The sequence below is a fragment of the Geotrypetes seraphini genome, chromosome 3, assembly GCF_902459505.1.
Source record: "Geotrypetes seraphini chromosome 3, aGeoSer1.1, whole genome shotgun sequence".
Taxonomy (NCBI): domain Eukaryota; kingdom Metazoa; phylum Chordata; class Amphibia; order Gymnophiona; family Dermophiidae; genus Geotrypetes; species Geotrypetes seraphini.
In genome coordinates this window covers 137283210-137309726 of record NC_047086.1, presented here as the reverse complement: position 1 = coordinate 137309726, position 26517 = coordinate 137283210, and the positions used below count along the sequence as shown (strand labels likewise).

Genomic DNA, 26517 nt, shown 5'->3' with positions numbered 1-26517 from the left:
AAAAAACAAAACACAAAACCCAGAGTTGAAAGGTGGAGTATGGTCTCTGGAAGCGTGCCAAGGCTAGCCCATCTAAGCGATCGCACGGATTCAAGGGATATCTCAGCTAGACTGATCACATATTTGCAGAGCCAGCCTCTCCTACGCTGTTATTGGTTTCGTGATTCAGAGGGCAAAAAACACAGGTTGGCTACAGCCTCCATTCCTCCCCTCTCCAGCATTTACAGCGCTGCCAGCCTTTCCTTACATGCCCTTCACGGGAGAGGCGTTCAAGGACATGTCTGCACCCCACCATGCCAATAATCCGAATAATCAGAGGGGCTATGACAACCTGCAGCTATAGGTCTTTGTCGTCCTTACAAAAATAGAGCTTATGAGCGGAATCGTGTTCGGGGGGGGGGGGGGAAACCCTACCTAAGGGCTTTCGGCACAATCCACCCTTTATGTAAACTGCTTTGAGTGTGATTGTATAACTAGAAAAAGGCGGTATACAAGACCCAGTCCTTTTCCCTGCATATATATCACCTCTTCTGCCTTACCACACGCACCCATAAACAGACATGTCTCCTTGCCTCTGTCAGGAAAGAAAAATCAAGAAGAATTCCATTTCTAGGAGAAAATGTATGGGGGAAGCCGTGGGATTTTCAGTTCAGACTGAGCTTTTAATTGTTAACTATACTGCTGACCTCCACTTTCTCTCCCCAGCCCCCTGTTATGCATTCTTTTCTTTTCTTTTTTTAAATTCGAGTAAATTGTAATGAACTATAGAAAACAGAAAACAATGGCTGCACTGAAAATAGGGAAAAGGAAGTTAACAGGATTTATCACCTTCTGTTATCTTCAGCTATCGCTTCAGAGGGTTATGCCTTGCGAATAAATGATAAGCACAGTTGCAGATATGGACATACTACACACATTTGAAAACACATACTGCACACAAATACATACACACCCATGCAGACACATGCACATTCTGTCCCCAAGTCCAAATATATCGCCACAGCTGTTCACCCCCAAAAACCCAAAAACACCCTGCCTCGTGCATCAAGCCACCAGGATTGTTAAAACACCTTGTAAGCATACGGCAGACAAACATTTGCTGTATCCGTCCAAACACAGACATACACCCCCTCATTCTTAGCGATAAATGGAACGGTTATCCTCAGCTCTACCTACACTACCCTCCCCCATTCTCCAGTACAACCTATCTTTATTAATCCAAAAATACAGTATAACACAAACGTAGAAACCCTCTTTTCATCCCTATACGCCTCCTTGACAAGACGCAAAGACAGCCTGAAATTCTGGGAGCAACATACCCCAAACTTTTGCAATTGCAATCCCCCCCCCCCCACTTTCGCCCAGAAAAGCCACCCCACATCCTCTAGGAAGGACAGTGTTTGTGGCACTAACGAGCTGAGGAGCACTGCCACCCCCGACCCTCTGAGGCTCGAATGATCCTGCCCCACATGTTCTCTCCCTGATCTTGGGACTCAGAAGGTCCGGCTTTATGGGGGTACATGCGGGGCAATTTCCCTGGCCCTCATGCTAGAGGGCCCCAAGTATACTTGAATGTGAAAAAGACGTAACCTGCTGGTGGGCTTTTGGGGCTCCCTCCCAAATTTCTACACTTGACTCCAGCATATGTAACATGGACTCTAGGGGTCAGACCCCCTCCCCACCCGCCTCTCTCTATATCACCATCCATTCTGCTGTGTGTGTGTAGAGAGAGAAGGGAGGAGAGCGATTCCTACTTCCCTTTGAGACCCCCTCCCAAGCTTCCTACCATTTTGTGGCTTCCTTTCGCTAAGATCTTTTTTTTTTTTTTGCGCCCTGAACTCTTCATGTGGCCCGGTCTTTCAAGCATTCAAATACAATCAGCCAACTTTCAACGTGTAATGCAATAAACACATCCTGCACTTCAGAAAAACTTGAGAGACGCCTGCAAAAAAAACAACACCCCCCCCCCGATCTGCGAGTGTACACGAAAATACGAGGACTGCAGCAAAGGCGATTCGCTCCCCCGCCCTCGTCTGCCAGGCGATCATGTCAGACCCCACTGCCCTGAGTTCAACCCGTCCACGGCCTCCTCTAGCTGCAGCCACCAAAACCCCAGGGACCGCCGCTGTCTCAAGTTCAAGTACATGCAATGAAGGAGGGGGGGGGGGGAATCAGCATACAGATGGAAAAAAAAATCAAACACCTTTCCCCCACAATATGTTTGCAAAATAATAAGACACTATGGGCAAGGGTGTACAGATAACGTGAGAATACAGATGGACACTGTTCTCTCTAAGCATGCAGAATTAGGAGAGCGGGAGAGAGAAAAAAAAAAAAAAAAAAGCACGACTGCAAGCGAGGATTGTTGTTTTGGTGGGATGGTTTTTTTTTTGTTTTTTTTTTCGCAACCATGAAGGATACCGGGCTTTCCCGTCCATGCCCAGCCCCCACCCGGACCTGTGCATGGATCGGAACTGAGGGGGGGGGGATGCCCCCCTCCCTCCCATCCGATCGCGCTAGGCGGCAGAGTTTGGGAGAAGCGCTAATTACCCTCTGCCGGTCCCGGGCCTGCACCTTTTGGACAACGTAAATCTCCCGGGATCTTCCCTCTTCTTCTGTCTCCTTCTCTCTCTCTCCCCCTGATCTCCTCCTTCCTCTCCTCCTTGCCTTTCCTTCTCCCCGGCCGGCGAGGCCTCCTCCAGCAGCTCCGCTCGCGCTCGCACTGCACTGCACTGCGCTGCGCTGCACCCAGCCGCGGACAGGCGGCAAGCGGCGTCCGGCAGGTCCTAGCGCCCGCCCGCCCAGGGATTCCCCCTGCACAAAAATACACGCGCGCACGCACTCACACTCACCTCGGCCGGTGCCAACACGCTGCACAGTAAAGGCGGCACATTCACAACTTTGCAGCCCTCATCCATTGTAAAAAAAAAAAATAATAATACCTTGCCGCATCTAAAGAAGAACAACTTTATGAGACCACTCACCTCTACTAATGGACCCGGGAACAGGAGTCATTAAAGCAGGGGTGGGGAACTCCGGTCCTCGAGGGCCGTACTCCAGGCGGGTTTTCAGGATTTCCTCTATGAATATGCATTAAAACCAGTGCATGCAAATAGATCTCATGCATATTCATTGGGGAAATCCTGAAAACCCGACTGGATTACTGCCCTGGAGGACCGGAGTTCCCTACCTCTGCATTAAAGAGAGGCTAAACAGGTTAGGGCAGTGGTTCCCAACCCTGGCCTGGTGGACCACCAGCTAGTCAGGTTTTCAAGATAGCTCTAATGAATATGCATGGAGCAGATTTGCATGCCTTTCACCTCCATTGTATGCAAATCTCTCTCATGCATATTCATTAGGGCTATCCCAAAAACCTGACTGGCTGGCGGTCCTCCAGGACAGGGTTGGGAATCACTGTGTTAAGGTTCTTCAGCTTGCAGAAAAAGATAACTGACGGGGATGAGTTAGAAGTTTATAAAATCACGAGTGGGGTGGAAAAGGGATATAGGGAATAGTTATTTAAAACTATTCAAACCACAAAAAAAGGACGATCCAACTGCAGATTGGAAAAGAATCATAATTTTTGTTGTTGTTTCATGCAGTGCTCAATTGCTCTGTGGAATCTGTTACCAGAGGATGTAGTGATTGTAGTCAAAACTACTGACAAAGAAAGGTCCCAAAGAGATTTGGAAAAGTCCATTAAGATTATCAGCCAGGTATTCTTAGGAGAAATAATGCTTAGCCATGGAAATAAACTAAGAGAAATAAACCTACTTTTTGGGATCTGATAGGTGTTTGTGACACAGACTGGCAGCTGTCAGAGACAGGCTTGAACCTTGATTTGCCCTGGTATAACTTATGTTATTCTTGCATTACTATGGGCATGTTTACAGCAAGCATGTAATCAGACCACCACAGGTGGCACAGCAAATTATGAAAGACCTCACATGGTTTTTCCTCAGGATGCTTGCCCTGCCCTTCTATTGACTATTCAAATGAAGAAAGGTAGAATGGGGGGGGGGGGGGGGGGAGAATAAATGAGTCATATAGTTAGTTGTATGCACAAATTTAAGGACCTCTGGTAACAAATTGAATGTTTCAAAGAATCCAGAACAGAAACTGACACAACACAGAGTGCAAAGTTAATCACAGGATCTTTTTGCATATTTTAATGCATGATGACTATTTATTTGTAGTATTACAGGTTCAAACGAAGACCCTTCCCCCCTTCTGTTCTCACTTCCTTTGTTAAATATGCAGGTTTGAACACCCTTTCAGACAGTGCTTTGTAATGCCACCTTTGTCAGGAATAACAGTCTTCAAACTTTCCCAGCAGCCAACTAATAGTCTTTCTGTTCCTGCTTTTGGATTTTTTTTTCCACATTCTTCTTTTCAAGAATATTTTAGTTGAAAAATATCAGGTCTGCGTGCATGTTTGAGATCTCCTCATTCTGTAGACTTCAAATAATATTTAAGTCTGGAGAGTGTGAAGGTCTTTCTTTCCTGTAAATACTTCATGGTTCATTCTGAGGTGTGTTTCAGATCATTATCTTGCTGAACTATCCAACCTTTTTCCAGCTTCACATTTTTCATGGACTGTGTGATATTAACTTTAGGATATGTTCTCAGTTAGCTGAATCCATTCTTCCACCTGCTTAATATTTTCTGTGCAGCTGGATGCCACACAACCTGAAAGTCGGGAAAATATGGAATGAAAAAAGTGGAAAAATGCTGGAATATAGCCCTCGATGGAGACTGCTCCAACTTTGTTGGTTGGACTGAGAACTTTTCAGTGGTTCCTCTTATAACTGTGTGTGTGTGTGTGTGCAGTTACACACCCGTGTGCACTCTACACTATTATAAACAATAGCAAATAAGTGATATAGCATGTAGCTGCAATGGGTGTATAAATGGGTGGAGCATAGCAGTGTGGGCGTGTCTTCAACATTCATGATAGAAATTGTGAATCCACCCCAAAAAACAACAACCCCAAACCCTACTGTACCACCATATAGGTGGCACCTGCAGCCATAAAGGCTATTGGGGTTGTAGACAGGTAGGTATAGTAGGTTTTGGGGGGTGATTTGGGGGGCTCACCCTGACCTTCAAGGGAGTTGTGAGATGTTTATGTGGTGCCCTTTTTGTGAAGTTTATAGCCGTGCTCTGTAAGTGTCCCACTACTCTGTTGCTATGTCTGGGTAGCCAGTCCATCACTTTGCTGACCCCTCCCACGTCCAAAAGGTCTTGTTCTAGGCATTTGGGACTTGGATGATTTTTTTAGACGAGAACGTCGTATAAAGATAGACATACTAGCGATCTAGAGTAGACGATCAAAAGGCTGGACGTAAAAGTAGACGATTTTTGGGAAAAAAAAATTTTGGACGTATTTTTTGAGCATGGACTTTGGATGCTGCCGACTTTGGGCGTCTAGAATCCTAGGCCCCAAATGGACTTAGATGTTTGTTTTATGCCCCTCCATACCTCCACGGATACCAGTGATTGTGTGAGAGGTAAGGTAGGCCAAATATCCCTTGGCTGTTGGGACGGTGAAGCTATGTCTGTGATTATGCTAGAGAAGGTTATTGCATATTGAATTGTATAGCCATGCCAGGGACAGGCTACTGAAGCTGTGACTGTGCTTGAAGAGACTTTAATAGAAGTACTAAGCCTGGGAGGAAACAGGGCTGATCATTTCCCATATGTACATAAATAAAGTGCTTTGACTTTTATCTGCAACCTGTGTGTGCTACATTTTGTGAGATCCTGCAGCCAGTCACAAAATCCATGCAATCACATCAATATTAAAACAAATATAAAATTGAATATCCCACAGAACACACAACATAAATTTTTTTTTAAAAAAAAGCACTGAATCAGTGGACATTATACTACAAATGTCACCTGGGAATTCCAAATACAAAAGGGGAGAGTGTGGCGCAGTGGTTAAAGCTACAGTCCCCAGCCTCAACACCCTGAGGTTGTGGGTTCAAACCCATGCTACACTTTGTGACCCTGGGCAAGTCACTTAATTCCCCCCATTGCCCTAGGTACACTAGATAGATTGTGAGCCCACAAGTCAGGCAGGGAAAAATGCTTGAGTACCTGAATAAATTCATGTAAACCATTCTGAGCTCTCCTGGGAGAATGGTATAGAAAATTGAATAAATAAATAAGACATAACAATAAAATTCCACATAAGAAACAGCGAAAAGCAGCAAGGTTCAAGCAACCAATAGCCAGGGGATAAGTCAATTATTTAAGACTCAAGTTTTAATGGTTGTCAGTAAGGGCCAGATTCTACAAAAGCCTCCCTACCACGGCCTGGTTTAATTGGGGTTAAATGGCGCAACAATTGGTTGCATCATTAAAACCCAAATAAACCTTCATTAAAAAAAATAGTCACTGCTTTTCGGTCTTCGAGACTGGCACATAGTAACGCCAAAGCTCAGAAGTGGGTGTGGTTAGGGGGCAGTGCCAGACTTTGGGCGTTACCATGCGTCACTGGCCATGATTCAGAAAGGACCCTGGGCACCGGAAATGGAGACCTGTAAACCCTGGCCTACATTTCCAGCGTCTAGGGTCCTTGGAAGTCATGATTCTGGAAGCAGCGTCTGTCGGTGATTGATACAGAATCAGGGTCTTAATGCTCAGAGATGGCAGAAGCTTTACTAACGGGATCAAGAATGAGATCACAGAACCACCTGCAAGAAGATGCAGCTGGACCGGTGAAAAAGAGCCAGGATCAGAAATTAGGAACGTTTTGAGTAAGGATTGGCAAATGCTGCTGTTGCAATATGATGTTTCATCAACCATCCAACAATTCTGAGCGAGTTACAATCTAACATACATAATTAAAACAATGTCACAAACTATGAAAAGACATAAAAACAAATCATTTCATAAACTAAAACAAACATTGAATATTTATTTAAGCTGGTTTTGGGCCGTTGACATCATATATTGCCACACTATAGTAGGTCTTTGATTATGAGTCAGTTTTGGTTTATTTTCATACACATCCAGGAAAGGGTGGGTGGGGGGGGGGCGCTATTTCTGTCCTAATTTGACTTTTGAGTATGTCCACCTGGGGTGGGAGGATATTTTAAATCTGAATAGGGTAAGGTTATTGGGATAGTCTATGTTTCTGTGTTTTATTAAATAATCATTGGGGTGGGGGGGGGAAGAAAATGGTTGGTTATGCATATTTGTAAGTTGAATGTTCTTTTATTAACTTATTATATGATATATATTTGTGTATTGCACTTTTGAAGTTTAGAAAATCAATAAAGAATTAAAAAATATATATTCTTCATAACTCAGTCATTTACTAAAATATACATAAACAACACAATAAAAAAGATTCACTTAAATAATTCCTGCTCAATCATTTACCAAAATATTTTTGGAAAAACAAAGTTTTAACCATCTGATATGGTCATTCATTATCTTCTGTTATATAAATTGATGAGTGGGGAATTACAGGTGCTGTTTTTGCAATGGTTTTCAGGAATCTTTAAAGAATAAACAATACAGAGTTATTAAAGAGGGGTTTTCTATCCAGGGGTGTAACTAATTTTTCAAAGAAATTCAGATGTCACTTATAAATTTCATTATAGTAGAAGTATAGATGATTCATTGAACAATCACATTACCTAAGTAAGTTATTAAGATGGACTGAAATAGAAAAAAAAAACCTGCTGGATCAATGAAGAGCCAAGCTGTGTGATTCAAATTTTATTGTTTCTAACAACATTCTGAAGATCCTGATAAACTGCAAGGATATATTTTGTGTTATAAAGTGATAATAATTTCCTCCAGAGTATACACGTTAAGGCCTTTAAGTCTGTCTCTGAACACCTTAAGCTGAAGACCATCAACCATTTTAATAGCCTTCCTTTGGACCGAATCCATCCTGTTTATATCTTTTTGAAGGTGCAGCCTCCAGAATTCTACACAATATTCTAAATGAGGTTTCCCCAGAGTCTTATACAGGGGCATCAATACCTCCTTTTTCCTACTGGCCATTCCTCTCCCTATGCACCCAAGCATCCTTCTAGCTTTCGCCATCAACTTTTCAACCTGTTTGGCTACCTTAACATCATCACATACTATCACGCCAAAGTCCTGCTCCTCTTTATGAAAGGAGAGGAATGGCCAGCCGGAAAAAGGAGGTATTGATGCCCATGTATAAGAATTTTTGTGTATGAAATTCTTCACTCCCTAAACTGTACTGTTCCCTCGGGTTTTTGCAGCCCAAATGCATGACCTTGCATTTCATAGCATTAAATCTTAGCTTCCAAATTTCAGACCATTCCTCAAGTTTCACTAGGTCTTTTCTCATATTATCCACACAATCAAGGGTGTCTACTCTATTGCAGATTTTGGTATCATACGTAAAGAGGCAAATCTTACCAAACAGTCCTTCAACAATTCCACTTACAAAAAGAACAGACCCAAGAACCGAACTTTGAGGCACACCACTGGTAACATCCCTTTCCTCAGATAGATCTCCATTGACCACTACTTTCTGTTACCTTCCACTCAACCAGTTGCTGATCCAGTTTGTCACTTGGGGCCCATACTGAGGGCACACAGTTTATATATTAGATGCTTGTGTGCAATGCTGTCAGAGACTTTGCTAAAATCTCAATACATCTAGCTCTTTCTCTATCCAATTTTCTGGTCACACAGTCAAAGAAATTGATCAAATTTTTCTGACAAGAGAGGCCTCTAGTGAATCCATGTTGCCTCGGATCCTGTAATCCACTGGATTCCAGAAACATCACTATTCTCTGTTTTAAAAGCATTTCCATCAATTTACTTACCATAGAAGTCAGACTTATGGGCCTGTAGTTCCCTACCTTTTCCTTACTTCCACTTTTGTGGAGAGGGACCACATCCACCCTACTCCAGTCCTCTGGTACCAGTCCCAACTCTAGGGAAGCATTGAAAAGGCCAGCCAGCAGAGCCGCCATAACTTCCCTAAGTTCATTCAGTACCTTTGGATGTATACCATCCAGCCCCATTGCTTTGCCCACCTTTAGTTTAGCTAGCTCCTCATGAACACAATCCTCTGAAAATCGATCGGGGTCCACCATACTTCCTGCCCTATCTGCATTTATCTTCTGCGGTTCCACTTCCAGCGCATCAGTTGTGAACACAGAACATAAATATTTGTTAAACAATTCAGCCTTATCTTTATCAGCTTCTAAATATTTTTCCCTTCAACCTTTGAGTTTCACAATGCCACTTGTGCACTTCCAGCTATCATTAATATATTTAAAACATGTCTTGTCCCCCTTGAGATCCTCAGACACCATCACCCCACAGACCCTCTCCTGAGCTATGCTTATTAATCTCTCCATTCCTGGAACCTTCACTTTCAAATGAGCCCTCTCTTCACCTAATATTAAACCATACCATGTGGTAACCACTGGATGCCAGATTATCACCCACTATAACAGGGGTGCCCACACTTTTTGGGCTTGTGAGCTACTTTTAAAATGACCAAGTCAAAATGATCTACCAACAATAAAATTTTTTTAAAAACCACAAAGCACACCGTACGCAGAGAAAATGTTAATTATCATTCCTATTCCGGGGTTTTTTCAAAGAGATCAAGGCAGATGACTCTATGCACTGTCACCTCAGTAACAACCATACAAAAATAAACAAATATACCCCCTCCCTTTTTACTAAACCACAATAGCAGTTTTTAGCGCAGGGAGCTGCACTGAATGCCCAGCGCTGCTCTCGATGCTCATAGGCTCCCTGCGCTAAAAACCACTATTGCAGTTTAGTAAAAGGGGGCAATAGTGCAAAATATAGACAGCAGATATAAATTCTCAAAACGGACACATTATGATCACTAAATTGAAAATAAAATCATTTTTCCTACCTTTGTTGTCTGGTGATTTCATGAGTCTCTGGTTTCAGTTTCTTCTGACTGTGCATCTAATTTTTCTTCCCTGCTTTCAGCCTGAATGCTTCCTCTCCTCCAGACCTCATTCCCTCCCCCAACTTTTTCTTCCTCTCTCCCTGCCCTTTCTTTCTCCCTGCATCCCTTTCTTTTTTTCTCTCTACATGCCCCCTTTCTTTTTTTCTGTTTCCCTTCTTTCCTTCTGTCTCCCTGCCTGACCCCTTTCTTTCTTTCTTTCTTCACACCCTCCCCCAAGCCACTGCCACCGCCATCGGGGAACAGGCCCCCAAGCCGCCGCCGCCATCGGGAACAGGCCCCAAAGCTGCCGTTCCCCAAGCTCTCCCTGCGTCGGGCCGACCAGCATTCCTCTCCCCGATGTCAGCGATTGGCTGGCCTGAACTTCCTCTCCGACGGCAGAATTGATGTCGGGGAGAAGAAGGCTGATGGGCTCCACGATCGACTCACTTTGCCTTGGCAATCGACCCATTGGGCACCCCTGCACTATAACATCAGAAACACCTTCCTCATTTATAAGCATTAAGTTCAGTATGGCCCTATGTCACGTGGATTCCAATACCAAAATACCTGAAATAATTTTCCTTGTAGAGAATCCAGGATCCCCCTACTTCTAGGAGACCCTGCAATCATAAGAGCCAACTCGTTAGGTGCTATGGCTGCTTGAGCACCCCCACTATTGAACAAAGTTCTGTACTATGTCCTGGGAGAGATCATTTCTATTGGGTTTAGCACCCCCAATTATTTTGAAAAGTTGGCTCCCATGCCATACCCCAATCAACATCTGACATCTGACATATGAAAATCACTTATTAAGAGTACTTCCCCTTTCAAGCTATATTTTGAATGTCTTCTGTTAAATCTCTGCCCACTTCTTCCATCTGTGACGGAGGCCTGTATATCACACCAATGTAAATGCATTTTCCATTCCCTCTTCCCTCTGTATTTACATTGGTGTGATATACAGGCCTCCGTCACAGATGGAAGAAGTGGGCAGAGATTTAACAGAAGACATTCAAAATATAGCTTGAAAGGGGAAGTACTCTTAAAAGGTGATTTTCATATGTCAGATGTTGATTGGGGTATCCTTATTGCAGGCATGGGTGCCTCTTCCTTGCCCTGTAGATCTTGCAATTGTGTGGCTTTAATATGATCATTAACATATAATGCCACTCCTCCTCCTTTTCTTCCTATCTTGTCTTTCCTGAACAGATGATAGCCTGATATAATTATATTCCAGTCTGTCTCCATGATCGCCACTAAATCCGACTCAGCCTCTTCCATCATAGTCTCTAGAACTAAAATCTGGTTTCCCATACTTTGAACATTTGTGTATATACTGCTTATTAATGATCTAGAGAGGGGAATAACTAGTGAAATAATTAAGTTTGCCGATGACACAAAGTTGTTTAAAGTTGTTAAATTGCAAGAGAATTGTGAAAAATTTCAAAGAGAACCTTGGAAGACTGGGCATCAAAATAGCAGAGAACATTTAGGTCCTCTTACTAAGGTGCGCTAAACGCTAACACGTGCATGATAGTCTATGGACGCATTAGCGTTTAGCATGTGCTAATTTGATTAGTGCATGCTAATCAGTTAGCGCATCTTAGTAAAAGAGGGAGTTAATGTAAGCAAGTGCAAAGTGATGCATGTGGGAAAGAGGAACCTGAACTATACTGTAGCTATATCAGGGGTGTCCAACCTGGGCCCAGGGCCGCTTACGGCCCCGTGAAGTACTTTGTGCAGCCCCGGTCGAGGGCGAGGCAGTGTTTTCCTCTGCTGCACCCAGGTGTTTACCGTCTTGCCAGTTCCTTCCTCTGTCTTGCTGCAGCATTTGCGCGTTTGTGCAGCCCCAGAAAATTTTTTTTCAGCCAATGTGGGCCAGGGAAGCCAAAAGGTTGGACACCCCCGAGCTACATGATACAAGGTTCCATATTAGGAGTCATCACCCAGGAAAAGCATCTAGGTGTCATCACTGATGATACATTGAAACCCTCTGCTCAGTATGCAATGATGGCTAAGAAAGCAAATAGAATGTTAGGAATCATCAGGAATGGAAAACAAAAATGAGAATGCTATAATGCCTTTGTATTGATCCGTAGTGCAACCACATCTGGAATACTGTATGCAATTCTTGTTGCTGCATCTCACACACAAAAATCCAGTACCAAACATGCATATTTTCAAAACTGCAAAATGTCTATCTTGTTTTTTTTAAAAATGGATGTGTTTGTGCTCAGTGAATCTATCTTTTTTGAACCATTAAAAAAACAACAACAACAAACCCCACATCCAAAAGAAAAATGCACAGAGCAAGCCACTAGAACAGGGGTGGGCAACTCCAGTCCTCGAGGACCGGAATCCAGTCGGGTTTTCAGGATTTCCCCAATGAATATGCATGAGATCTATTTGCATGCATTGGTTTCAATGCATATTCATTGGGGAAATCCTGAAAACCTGACTGGATTCCGGCTCTCGAGGACCAGAGTTGCCCACCCCTGCACTAGAATATTGGAGGGGGGGGGAGGGTCAACATTCTTAGTAGAATGGCCACACAGACATCCCAGCAGAGCAAAAGATTAGCTTTTTATCTTTGCTAATCTTCTTTCTTGTAAATCCACACTCTATTCCTGGACAAGTGGGTAGTCAATCTTATCTCATGAGATCTCTTGCAGGAAGCTTCATTTACATTTTTTTGACCCTTCCCTCTTACCTCAAGACTCCACTGTGACTTCCAGTTGGTACAAAAGAAGACAGTCATAACTGTATAGGACACAGAAAGGGGAGAGGGTACGGGGATACTCCCCAAGAAACAAGTCTAATCTGCTCATAGAAAACTGCATAACAATCATGAACTATTAAAACAGGTTGCAGAAAACTAATAAACCATAATATTAGAACAACAACTCAGCCTGTACTAACAGGGTGGGCCACATTAGCTAAACACCCCCCAGGCAAAGTGTGCAATATGATCGGATGTTAATCTTCGAAAAGCTGGTCATAGGACCAAAGGTCCAATTTACCAGTACTTATTGAGGCAGACAATCAGTGAATCAGTAATTCCCAGTGCAGGTTCCAGGAGTAGAGTGTGGATTTAAAAGAAAGAAGATTAGCAAAGGTAAGAACCTAATCTTTCATTCTTGTACAATCCCACTCTATTCCTGGACAAGTGAGACATGACAGAGCAGTCCCTTAAATTCAGGGTGGGACTGATGAGCCAGCTGCCAGAACTGAAGAACCGAAAGTAGAATCCTGCTTGTTTGCTATGTCTATCCTGTAAAACTTCGAACATGAGCAGAAAAGACTAGCTCCTACTGTCTTGCTTGTAGGAAGACAACTGGAAGTCAGAGGTCAGTCTTGAGATAAGAGGGGAGGGTCAAAAATATGTAAATGAAGCTTCCTATAAGAGATTTCGTGAGATGGGATTGACTATCCACTTATCCAAAAATAGAGTGAGATTTTGCAAAAACAGCAAGTTGCCCAAGGGGACACTGCATTGAACCTCACATAAAAGGTCCCAGATACACATCTCACCATAGCCCCCTGTTATTGTATGGTGAGCTGTCCAAAACTCACTGTACCCAACTGTACACCACTCCAATAGCCCTTATGCCTGCAGGTGGCGTCTATTTGTGGGTACAGTAGGATTAGGATGGGGTTTGGAAGGCTCACAAATTCCACCGTTAGTGTAGTGGTTAGAGTGGAGTATGGGCTTGCATTCCCATCTCTATGGTTCATTACACCTCCCATCAGGCTACTCTAGGAACCTGTCTGCTGCTCTAATAGGACTGGCCATAATATCTGAAGCTGTCATACAGGCATATATGCACTGTTTCATTCACATCTTTGGGGAGTGGAAGGGGGTGTTGGTGACCAATGGGAGAGTGTTGGAGGTTATGCTTATATCCCTCCAGGAATCATCTGGTCAGTTTGAGCAACTTTTTTTTGGCACTTATTCATTGTTAAAACAGGTCTAGCGCCAGACGTCCAAATTGTGCCCTGGACATATCCTTAAATGTTTGATTATGGCAGAAAAATGATCAAGCCCACCCTAGTTCCACCCACACCTCTAACAAGCCCCCTTAAGACTTAGACACACTGCAGACAAGCACCATAGAATCTGTCTAGAAAATAGGTTTCAAAAATAGCAAATTAGAAGGATTTAGTGTGAAAAACATTCATCTGACCCTTTAGGCCACTTTTGGGGAATTTTTCTTTTTTGAGAATGAGCTTCATAGCGGAATTAGAACAGGTACAGAGAAGGGTGACACTAATGATGAAGGGGATGAGATGACTTCCCTATAAGGAAAGGCTAAAGTGGCTAGGGCTCTTCAGCTTGGAAAGGAGACAGCTCAGGAGAGACATGATAAAGGTTTATAAAATACAGAGTTGGGTGGAATGGGTAGACATGAAACACTTTTTTGCTCTTTTCAAAAAGCTACTAAGTAGTAAATTTAAAACAGAGAAAATATTTCTTCACTCAACGTGTAATTATTTTTTTTTGTAAATTCTTTATTCATTTTCAAAATTACCTTAAATGAATATATATGTTCAAACACATTAACAATAAATATATCATTTTACCTTCTTTCATTTGTACAGTACATAAATTTTTATCCCTCCCCCTTCCCACCCCTCCCTACCATATATTCCATAATCTTATAAAAAACATATTAATAAAATATCCCTCACCCTACCCAAATTAATTGATACATTAAAGGGAAACATTTTCAACTAATCCTTACAAAATTCTGCTAATGGTTTCCAAACATCCTGAAATTTATTGAAATACCCTCTTTGTACTGCAATAAATCTTTCCATTTTATAAATATGGCACAAAGAGTTCCACCAAAAACTGTAATTTAGTCTCTTCCAGTCCTTCCAATTATATGTAATTTGCTGAATGGCAACCCCAGTCATTATAAGTAACAATTTATTGTTGTTTGCAGAAATCTGACTTTTTGCTCTCATTTCCATACCAAAAATCACAGTATCATAGGATAATGCCACTGGGTTATCTAGTAAATTATTAATTTGGTCCCAAATTGATTTCCAAAAATTCATAATATATGGGCAATGAAACAATAAATGATCTAAATTTCCTACTTCTAGATGGCAGTGCCAACATCTATTAGACAAAGAACTATCCAATTTTTGCAATCTAACAGGGGTCCACAACGCTCTATGCAACAGAAAAAACCAAGTTTGTCTCATAGATGCTGACACCATACATCTCATCCTTCAAGACCAAATTCGTGGCCATTGAGATGCAGTAATTTCATGCTTAATCTCAATACTCCAAATATCTCTTAGACCAGTTTTTAATTTCTTTTTAGTAAATCCATTTAATATTTTATACCACTGGGCGGCCTGGTGACCCAAGAAGTCTGTCTGGAAATAAAGAAACTCCATACTATGATGCTTATTAAGATTTTTCCATTCAGGGAACCCCGCCTGAATGGCATGCTTCAGTTGCACCAATCTAAAATTTTCTGATTTATTAAGACCAAATTTGTTTTGCAACTGTGAAAATTCAAGCATGGTACCATTAGAAATAACATCATCCAATATACGTATTCCTGCTATCATCCAATGCTTCCAGACTAGTCTTTCTCCACCAATTTGGATCTTAGAGTTTACCCATATAGATTGTTTGGTAGATTTATAAATTGGAATATTTGTTAAATTACTTGCATACCGTAAAGTTTTCCATGTATCCGTTAGTATAATATTATCTTTACTATAGCTAGGCATTTTGATACTGATTACGTGACTTAGACGTAACGGGGACATGAGTTGCCATTCTAACCACAACCAGTCAGGGAGTTTTTCCATAAGTTCTGGGAGGATCCAATACATACCTTGGCGCAAAATATAGGCTTGATGATACCTATAAAAGTTTGGAAAATTTACCCCTCCCTCTGCAATTGATCTTTGTAGGGATACCAAAGCCACTCTAGGAGTTTTACCCAGCCAAATAAATTTTAAAAGAATGCTATTTAATTTTCTATAAAAGGACCCTTGAAAATATACCGGCAACATACCCATCTGATAGCAAATCACAGGCAACATCATCATTTTAATAGTTTGGACTCTCCCCCACCACGAAAGGTGTAAAGGATTCCATTGCTCACACATTTCTGTAACCTTTTGTAACAATGATTTTTCATTTGTTTTCATTGTTTCATCCAATGTATTTTTAATCCAAATGCCTAAATACTTTAATCCATCCTCCTTCCAAAGAAAGGGGAAAGAATCAAACAAGCCTTTTGTACAATGAACGTTCAGTGAGAGAATTTCTGATTTATTCCAATTTATCTTATAACCTGAAAATTTTCCAAAATTCTCAATTAATTCAAGTAAGCAAGGAATGGTTGTCTCAGGATTTCTCAAATAGAGCACTATATCATCCGCATAAACTGAAATCTTATATTCCCGATCTTTATGAGGAATACCCTGTATCTCCTCTGTCTGTTGAATGGCTAATAACAAGGGTTCCAATACAATGTCAAAAAGCAGAGGAGATAAGGGACATCCCTGTCTAACTCCCCTCTGCAACTTGAAAACTTCTGAAAAATTATTATTGATATATAATTTAGCAACAGGAGAGCTATACAAAGTTTGAACCATTTGAACAACTCAACGTGTAATTAAACTCTGGAATTTGTTGGCAGAAAAAAGTGATGACAGCAGTTAGCTTAGCAGGGTATAAAAAGGTTTAGATAATTTCTTAAAAGAAAAGTCTATAAATCATGATTAAGATGGACTTGGGAAAATCCACTGCTTATTTCTAGGATAAATGGCATAAAATCCGTTTTACTCTTTTGGGATTTTGCTAGGTACTTGTGACCTGGATTGGCCATCGTTGGAAACATGATAATGGGCTTGATGAACCTTCGATCTGTCCCAATATGGCATTGCTTATGTTCTTATCTGCCTTCCATGATCTGAAACTTCTGATCAGAGAGAGACTTGGTGACTATTTGATTGACTTCCTATAAATGGAACTAAATGTGTAGGGATATCCGTCCTGGATAATTGGGATACTTACCTTTCCCAACAAGTCAGAATAGTCCTGGTTGCAGACGAGGGGGAAGTGCAAGTCATCCACACAGTGCACAACTAGAATAGAACCATAAGGTTTAAAATCTTGCTCCACTCAGCATAAAAACACCCAGTTCAATGCCCAATGGAGCCACCTCCGCAGCTACGATGAAGGCAACATCTTTTGAGGTGCCAATACTAGGTGCCAATATTTTTTTTTAACAATTTTAATCATTTAAAAATGGCTTTTACTACTTAAGTTAGGCGCTGGTAGGGTGCTTACCGATGCCTAACTTAAAGGCGCCATTTATAGAATATGGGCCTAGACGTTTAAGATTTGCATGTGAAGTTCCTATGTAGACCATATTCCCATACTTTAATTTTGAAACCAGAAATTCAAGCATCAATGTATGTAAAGTCTCTTCAGTAAAAAAATGTTTAATGGAACATACTGGTAGTTGACACAAGGTATTGAAATATTTTTTAGATAAAGTGGAAATTTGTTCCAAAAAGATAATTTGGAAATCAAAGATAACCTCTAAGGGCTCCTTTTACCAAAGCGCGTTAGGGCTTTAACGCGTGGAATAGCGCACACTAAATTTCTGCACATGCTAGCCGCTACCGCCTCCTTTTGAGCAGGTGGTAGATTTTTGGCTAGCACACGCTATAGTGCGCGCTAATCTGGTGCATGCGCTAAAATGCTTAGCGCACCTTCGTAAAAGGAGCCCTAAGTATCTGAAGTGTTCTGCTACTAGGATTGGTTTATTGAAAAAGATTGGAGACTTTATAGGATAAGTATCTTGGCCTATTATCCAACAAGCAGTTTTTTAAATCAATGTTTAAAACTAATTTATGACTTCTAAGCCACTGGGCAATGGATCGCAGGCACCCTTGTAAATTTGAAGGATCCAAAATTAATAAGGCTATCTTAGTAATGACTAGAATATCATCTGCATAGCAATATACTTGAATGTTAAAATCCTGAATGAGCATAATAAAAGGACTTACAGATATTAAAGAGTAGAGGAGATAATGAGAAGCCTTGAGGTACTTTGCAGTCAGTTTGAATTATATGCAGAGTTTTAGATTGGAAAGATACTGCAAAAGATCTTTTTGTAAGAATGAGTGGAACCAATCAAGTACGTAGTTTCTGAGTCCAATAGCTTTTACACAATAGCTCGTGATTGACTAGATCAAAGGCCGATACAGAGACAATAGAAAACTAAATGAAAATAAAATATTCAAAAATAAGATTAAGCATTAATCCTAAATAAGGAAAAACCATAACAAGTTCTCTATCATATCAGTTGACAATTTTAGAGGTAGTCAAGGCACCATTCTAGGAAATTCAAACACTATAATGAAAGAGAAAAAAGTGAACTCACAATACCAATAGTATATACTGTATATTATGGAGTTGAGGTAGATAGTAAAGATGGAATAACAAGCTAAAAAGAAGAACTAACAAGCTTACACTCCAAAAAAGTGATAAGGTAACTAGAATCATAGAACACATAGAGGGGCATATAATCAAAAGATACGTCTAAGTCTGATTCAGACATATGGCACTAGATGTCCAAAATCAACAGCAGAAAAATGTCCATTCTCAAAAAATATATCTAAATTTTTTTTGGGGGGGCAGAATCGTCCATCTGGACGTCCAGACTATTGTTCATCCAGACCACCAGGTTGTCTATCTTTATACCACATTCTCGACCCAAATTTTGTCCAAGTTCCAAATGCCCAGAACAAGATCATTTGGACGTGGGATGGGACAGTCTTGTAATGGACTGGACACCCATACATGGCAATAGAGCAGTGGGGCACCTTACAGCGCACTGCTGTCAACTTCACATAAAGGGTGCCACATAAACATCTCACCAGAACTCCCTTATACATTATGGTGAGCCCCTCAAAATACCCTCCAAACCCACTATACCCATCTGTCTACAACCCCAATAGCTCTTATGGCTGCAAGTAAGAACATAAGGATAGCCTTACTGGGTCAGACCAATGGTCCATCAAGCCCAGTAGCTCATTCTCACGGTGGCCAATCTAGGTCAATAGTACCTGGCCAAAACCCAAGGAGTAGCAATATTCCATGCTACCGATCCAGGGCAAGCAGTGGCTTACCCCATGTTTTTCTCAATAACAGACTATGGACTTTTCCTCCAGGAACTTGTCAAAACCTTTCTTAAAACCAGTTATGCTATCCACTCTTACCATATCCTTTGGCAACGTGTTCCAGAGTGTAACTATTCTTTGAGTGAAAAAAATTTCCTCCTATTGGTTTTAAAAGTATTTCCCTGTAACTTCGAGTGTCCCCTAGTGGCACCTATATGGCAGTACAATAGGGTTTTTGGGGGGGGGGGTTTGGTTGTCGCACATGTTCCACTTACATGTAGTGGTTAGAGTGGCTTATGGGCCTGGGTCCTCCTCTCTACGGTTCACTAGCCCACCCCCTAGGCTGTTTAAGAGACCTGTTTACATTGTCTCTGCAGTGGTTACCTGGTCACTTTGGATACCTTTTGGGCATTTATACCTGTTTTAACATCATCTAACTCACAACATATAAGTTCCGTTCAGGAGGTCTAGTAAAAAACATTCGATTATCCCTGCAGGACAACTAAGGCCCTCTTCTACGAAACTGCGGTAGTTTTTAGTGCGGTGAGCTGCGCTGAATGGCCCGCACTGCTACCAATGCTCATAGAGTTCCTATGAGCGTCGGGAGCAGCGCAGGCCATTCAGTGGGGCTCTCTGTGCTAAAATCTGCTATCACAGTTTCATAGAAGAGGGCCTAAGTCTAGGTCAGCCCACATCCTACCCTAACCACTCCTCCAAATACAACCCTTTCAGCTCTGGGCGCACAGCAGCATTCAGAGGCCTAAAAAGTCCATGGATACATCCCAAAAATAGATTTCAGGACGTCTAAGGGTTCCTTTTACTAAGCTGCGCTAGCGGTTTTAGCGCGCGCTTAGCACGTGCTACAATGCCACGCGTTTAACGCTAATGCCTCCATAGAGCTGGCGTTAGTTTTTCCGCATAGCGCAGGGGTTAGCGTGTGCTAATCTTCAGCACGTGCTAAAAACGCTACCGCAGCCTAGTAAAATGAGCCCTAAGTGCTAACTTGGGCGGGTTTTTAGACGTGTTTAAATTTTTATTATGAGCCCCATATTTAACGAAATATATTTTAACCACGTATTTCCAAGAAAAATTAAGTCAAAATAACCATTCTATTTGTGCAACCCAAGAATGTAATTTCAAAAACTGTTTGTGACACTTTCGTGTTGAGTTTGTCACATCAGGGACAACTCTGATTTTGCAACTAAGCAATATAACATCTTAATGAGAGAAAAGTTTTAACATCCAATCATGATCAGGTTGAAGTACCAAATTATCAATAAGAGTTGCAGGTACTTAGGTTTGAGATAAATGCAAATTATCTACTGAAACATCCAATCTTGGGGCTAGATGTTGACCTGAATCTTTTTTAGAAAATGGTAGAATATATCTTAGTCACCCGAGAGAAAGATTGCTTTGGCACTTGAAGAACTTCCAACAACTATTTTTTTAAAGATTCCAATGGTGACTTTAGGAAAGTTTCCAAAACTTTATATGATTGTCCTTGATTGTTCTTATGACCCTTGTACACCTTTTTCCTTTTTGTATTTCACTAAAACTCAATAAAATTTCAACTTAAAAAACAAAACAAAAACCCCCCAAAGTGTTTTCTGTCTAATAACACTGTCCAAATTCTCAATCATTCTATACAATAAAGACTTATCTTTCCTTAATATGGACTGTTTTCCTTTCATCTTTTTAATATCTTGAAGATCTAATTTCACTTGACTCTCCATTCCTTGAAATTTCTGTTGTAATAATTGAGTTTGACCAGAAGTGGAAATGGTGGAGACAACTATATCTGAACGCAAGCAAGCATATAGCATATCTAAGGATGAAGAAGGGACGGGCAGATGAGCTATATGATTTTCATTTGCCTTAATTGTTGTCTGTTTCTAGGAACTGCTCAATCTGGAAAGCTGAGCAGTAGATGAAAATACTAGAAATATCCAAAGTTAGGGTCAGGGCTGTGATAGACGAGATCAGATAGAAAGAATGGAGCAGAACCTTGGGAGTTGCTCAGAACATTTCAAATGGATGAAACTGTATATTGACTCAGGAACAGCAAACCACATAGGTAATGAAGTGTCCTTTACAGAAATTGGCTTCAGCATGAATGACAAGATCTTTCTGGGAAAAGTATCAGGGCAGAGAGTGTAGGTTATGGGCTCCTGAACTATGTATAAGAGGAAACTGAAAAGTTCTCTTCCCAACCAACCAACTCCCTAAATTCTGAGCATTATTTTCCCACTGAAGCTGAAAAGAATGTTATCTTATTTCATTAAGTGCCAATTTGCAGAAACAAAATTCTATATTTTGGCATTGTTTCAGATCATTTATTGAACCATATCCATATCATTCTCTTCTTGGTTGAGCTGAGAACTTTGCAGTACCCCCTTGTACATTATTAGGGTCCTATATGTTCCATACAAATAAAGAAGTCAAGTCTGTGAAACGCCATGCTCACAATGGTCTTACAGTGTAATTTCAAAGAAACCAATACACCATTAACAAGAGAAAAGAAGTTTAGCCCAAGGAGTTTTGGATGAATACCTGTATAAACTCATCTACAAGAATGAACAGGCCAAAGTTACTGTTCAAGCTCATTATAAGTGCATCAACTTATGACACAGGTGTTTAGTAAAGATAAACCCAGAAGGCATAAAGGCACTTGCAAGAAGAAACTTAACAAAAGACAAAAAGATGTCATTGTGCCTCATGAATATTTTAAATAAAAGCAAAGGCTACACAGACCCCACTTCCCAAAAGCATCTGAAAAAGGACTAGGCATCTCCAAGAAATCATCCACAGTGATATGTGAAGACTGATGAGGAATCCTATACGAAGGCAAAACAAATATCGAGTGACCTTCACTGATGACTACTCCAGCTATATTGTTAACACGTTTCATGAAGCAGAAAAGCAAGATTCTTGCAAATTAGCAGGAGTCTGTGGTAGTGGCCAGCAATACATGTAAATGGAAACAACAGTGAAGTGTAACGCAACAAAAAACAGCACCTGAGTTCCACAGAAATAGCAAAACCAACTGTGGAACTGATGTCCTGGATGAAGAGTTTGACAAACAAAATAAAAACAATTCAGTCCATATGGCTGATGTACACAGAATGAGGTTATTCCAAACCCAATAAAGTCAATATAGCTGCTGTATGGAGAAATACAAATGTTGCATTGGCTTCCAGTTGCTCATCGTATAATGTACAAATTAAGTCTGCTCACCTTTAAATCTCTGACATTTAAAACCCCAGCTTTTATTTATAAAGTTTTGATTCCTTATACTTCATCTAGATTACTGAGGTCGAATGACCAATACTTATTGGTCATTCTCTCTCTTAAATTATTAACACAAGGCGGCAATCTATCTTTTCCGTTACAGCTCCTCAAACATGGAATGCCCTTCCAATTTATTTAAGAGAGGAAAAGAACTTGGAAAAATTTAAGAGCAAACTCAAGGGTTTTCTTTTTAAAGATGCATTCAATGACTAAATGAATTGCTTATGACTCTCATTTTATCTATATATCTTTTGATAGTTTTCTCTTTCCCTTTCCTATTGTTTTTAACCTTAATTGGTTTTCTTTATAATCAGATTGCATTTCCTTCCTAGCCTTTCCTTGTGTTTTATTATGTTTACATAAGTTGGTTTTTTAATATGTTTAGTAGATTTAGTATTTTTTGTTAATTATGCTTGTTTCCCCTAATTCTGTAATTTTTATCAATCTGTACATCGCTTAGAATTTGGAATAGGCGATTAATCAAATTTTATAATAAACTTGAACGTTCTTTATCCAAGGACCTGTCTTCTGTCTATAACCGAAGATCCATAAATCTTTGCTAAATCCACCTGGCCACCTGATTGTATCAAGTAAAGGTTCCCTGCTAGAAACGTTATCCATCCAAGTTCATATATCCATTTGTATTACAGATTTCATCATATATCAAGATGCTATAGAATTTTTAAGAAAACTTAATATTAGCAAAGCAGATGAGATAATAATGGTTACTATGGATGTGTGTTCTTTATACATGATTATTCCACAAGATGAGGCTCTCTCTATCATGAAAGAATTTTTGGATCAAAGATTATGACCACATCATGTTCCAACAGGGTTTATTATAGATCTAGCACTACTAGCCATGAAAGAAAGTTTCTTTTTATTTGAAAATGCATTGTTTCTATCTGATTGAAGTCCTAAAATTTTCCTCTCAAAATATTCCCCCTGTGAATAAAATTTACCTCAAAGAAGACAGGAGATTTGCCTCAAAGAAGACAGGATATTTCCAAGAAACTAGTGACCAATTAATGAGAAATGAAGGTCATGATATTTCTGCTGTTTTGGAATCTACTCTAACAGAAAACTCTGAAAGATTAACGCTGTTGGTTTAATTTGTATTTAAGAACATAAGAACATAAGGAGTGCCTCTGCTGGGTCAGATCAGAGGTCCATCACGCCCAGCAGCCCACTCACGTGGCGGCCCATCAGGTCCAGGACCTGTATAGTAATCCTCTATATATACTCTTCTATCCGCTTTTCCTTCAGGAAATCATCCAATCCCTTCTTGAACCCCAATATCATACTCTGACCTAGCAAACCCTCTGGAAGCGCATTCCAGGTGTCTACCACCTTTTGGGTGAAGAAGAACTTCCTAGCATTGGTTCTGAAACTGTCCCCTCTTAATTTTTTCGAATGCCCTCTCGTTCTTGTAGTTTTCAAAAGTTTGAAGAATCTGTCCCTCTCCACTTTCTCTATGCCCTTCATGATCTTGTAAGTCTCTTTCATGTCCCCTCTAAGCCTCCACTTTTCCAGGGAAAAGAGCCACAGTTTCTCTAATCTTTCAGCATATGAAAGGTTTTCCATACCTTTTATCAATCATGTCGCTCTTTTCTGGACCCTCTCGAGTATCGCCATATCCTTCCTAAGGTACAATGACCAATACTGGACGCAGTACTCCAGATGCGGACGCACCATCACCCGATACAACAGCAGGATAACTTCTTTCGTTCTGGTTGTAATACCTTTCTTGATAATACCTAACATTCTATTCGCCTTCTTGGAGGCCGCTGCGCACTGTGCCGACGGCTTCATTTGATTATACAATTATACTCTAGAAATGCCCAAGCTTTTTTTGTGGGAAAAAGATATGGGTTTACCCAGATGTGACATGACAGACACAAAGGGCTAGATTCACTAAGCCCATGGAACTGATCCGATCCGTGAGTGATCCGATCCGTGGCCAGGGGGCTGATTCACGAAGCGCCTTCATGCAAATGAAGGCAATCGGAGTCACGCCCCCAACCGACCGCATGGATCGCTGAAGAGTGATCCAGACACATGCACAGACCATCTTCTTTGCCTGTAGAAGGTCTGCACATGCGCTCCAAGTTTTGCAGATTGCCGCTGCAGTACAGTGGTGCACCATGGAGAAAGGGGAGGAAAAGACATGCATAGCCAGAAGGATTTTCGCGAGCCCGTGCCGCCCTGACTCTCCTGCTCTCTGCCGCCCTTCTCCGCAGTGTAGCCTCGCTTTAAACCCTTGGGTTAAAACCAGGGGCTCACACTGTGGGGAAGGGCAGCAAAGAGCAGGAGAGTTGGGGTGCTGATTCCTTTGGGGTAGAGCAGGAGAGTCAGGTTGCTGATTCCATTTGGGGTTGAGAGCAGAGCGGCAGAGATGCAGGCATGGCAGCAGAGAACAGGGTTTTTGCTGCAGGGCAGGGATTTTAGAGCGGCAGAGAGCAGGAAAAGACATGAGCGACTGGTTCTCAGCAGTCGCTTGTTTTTTGATCGGCCAGCCCAGTCAGTGTTCCTTAAATTGTGTAGTGAATCGCTGCCTTCCTATATTTGCATGCCATTTCCCTCATTTTCATGCGTGGATCGGATCGGAGGTTGATCAGCACCAAGGTTATTGAATCAGGTCGGGGAACAATCGGGTCCCAAAGTGGTCAGGACACAATCGGTGTCCTTAGTGAATCTAGCCCAAAGCACTAAAAGAGCTTTCTTGGACATGAGACAGGAAGTGCTGACACTGGGAGCAAAATTCTTGTTGGCCTACCCTTGTAAATATCTTCAGTTTGGATTGGATGACATCATTTCCGTTTTTGGTTAAGTAGCAGTGTTTTTCGCCCTCTCAGCTCACTCAAGGCTTTATTTTCTTAGCCCAAGGTTGCTGCTGGTGATAAATGGAAGGCTCCTGAGGAAGGGATTTACCCAAAACTAGGCTTGGTAGAGCCTCAAAGAATTCTTCCAGTTGGGATATTTCAAATCTTTTGACAAAAAAAATCATGAATTGAAAAAAATCAAGGATGAACTGTGGATACTATTCTTGAGCTAAGTATTATTAATTTTTGATTGTTCTTGAGGAGAAAATAGTAGTTTTCAATATTTTTGGATGAGATTCACTGAAGATTTTTATATTTATATTTCTAGATAACAGAACAAAAAAATGCTCCCACTCAATCAGCTGAGAGTATTGTCTTCAACGGAAGAAAAAGTCTCAGGTTTGTTTAGGCAGGGCATAAATGCTCAAGCCTCCTCCACCCACATCATTGGCAGAAAAAACTTCCATAGAGAATATACGCTTGCCGCTAAGCCTGTTTTTAAGCATTGCAAGTTGTGTGAAGATGTGGGGTGTCAAGAAGCCCTGAAGAAGCGGTAGTGGACCATGAAACATTGGCTTTTAAAGAGACGCCACGTTGATGTTTTAACACATTTGCTCATTGCTAAAAAAGCGATTTAGGTCCCAAACTTAAAAACAAGCTTAGCGGCATGTGTATAGTCTCTACGGAAGTATTTTCTGCCAATGATGTGAGTGGAGGCGGCTTGAGCATTTATACCCTGCCTAAACAAACCTGAGGCTTTTTCTTCCATTGAAGACAATACTCTCAGCTGATTGAGTGGAGCATTTTTTTATTCTGTTATTTATATATTTATCCACTTCACTGTCATTGATATATTTATATTTATGAAATTCACTTAAAGCACTTTTGTGTTATTGCCCTTTAATAATAACTTTATTCTTATATCCCGCCTGTAATCTTGCGACTTCTAGGCGGTTTACAATAAACTAAACTGTAAATACAATAAATATTGTATTTACACGTGTATGCCTATGATGGTGTGGGTGTGGCTTTGAATAATAGCCTGCTGACTGATTATAGCTTGGTTTTCTGCCGAGGAAGTTGCCATTATAGCTTGATGATCACACTGAGGATACACACCCTCATAAATTATTAATTTGATCATTTATTGATGGATATGGTGTATTATCTTTAGTGAACCTCAGCCTTTCACAAGAACTATTTTTTTACGTTATTAAATACTTGGGCATTACTTATGTTTATTTTCAACCAGAACACTTGAAGGCATTTTTAGATTTAAAAAAGTTGTCCATTTGAAGCGCAAAG

General features: G+C 41.0%; 1 protein-coding gene across 3 annotated transcripts in view; it reads right to left on the bottom strand.

The window, feature by feature from the left end:
- The window catches only part of DNMT3A (DNA methyltransferase 3 alpha), a 660717-nt gene extending 657974 nt beyond the window's left edge, over positions 1-2743 (bottom strand). The window contains exon 1 of one of the 3 annotated variants that reach the window (XM_033935457.1): positions 2551-2743. The gene's annotated coding sequence lies outside the window, so the exon portion shown is untranslated. The remainder of the gene's footprint in view (positions 1-2550) is intronic. The other 2 variants (XM_033935458.1, XM_033935459.1) reach the window with 2 other exon arrangements.
- Positions 2744-26517: the final 23774 nt, after the last annotated feature.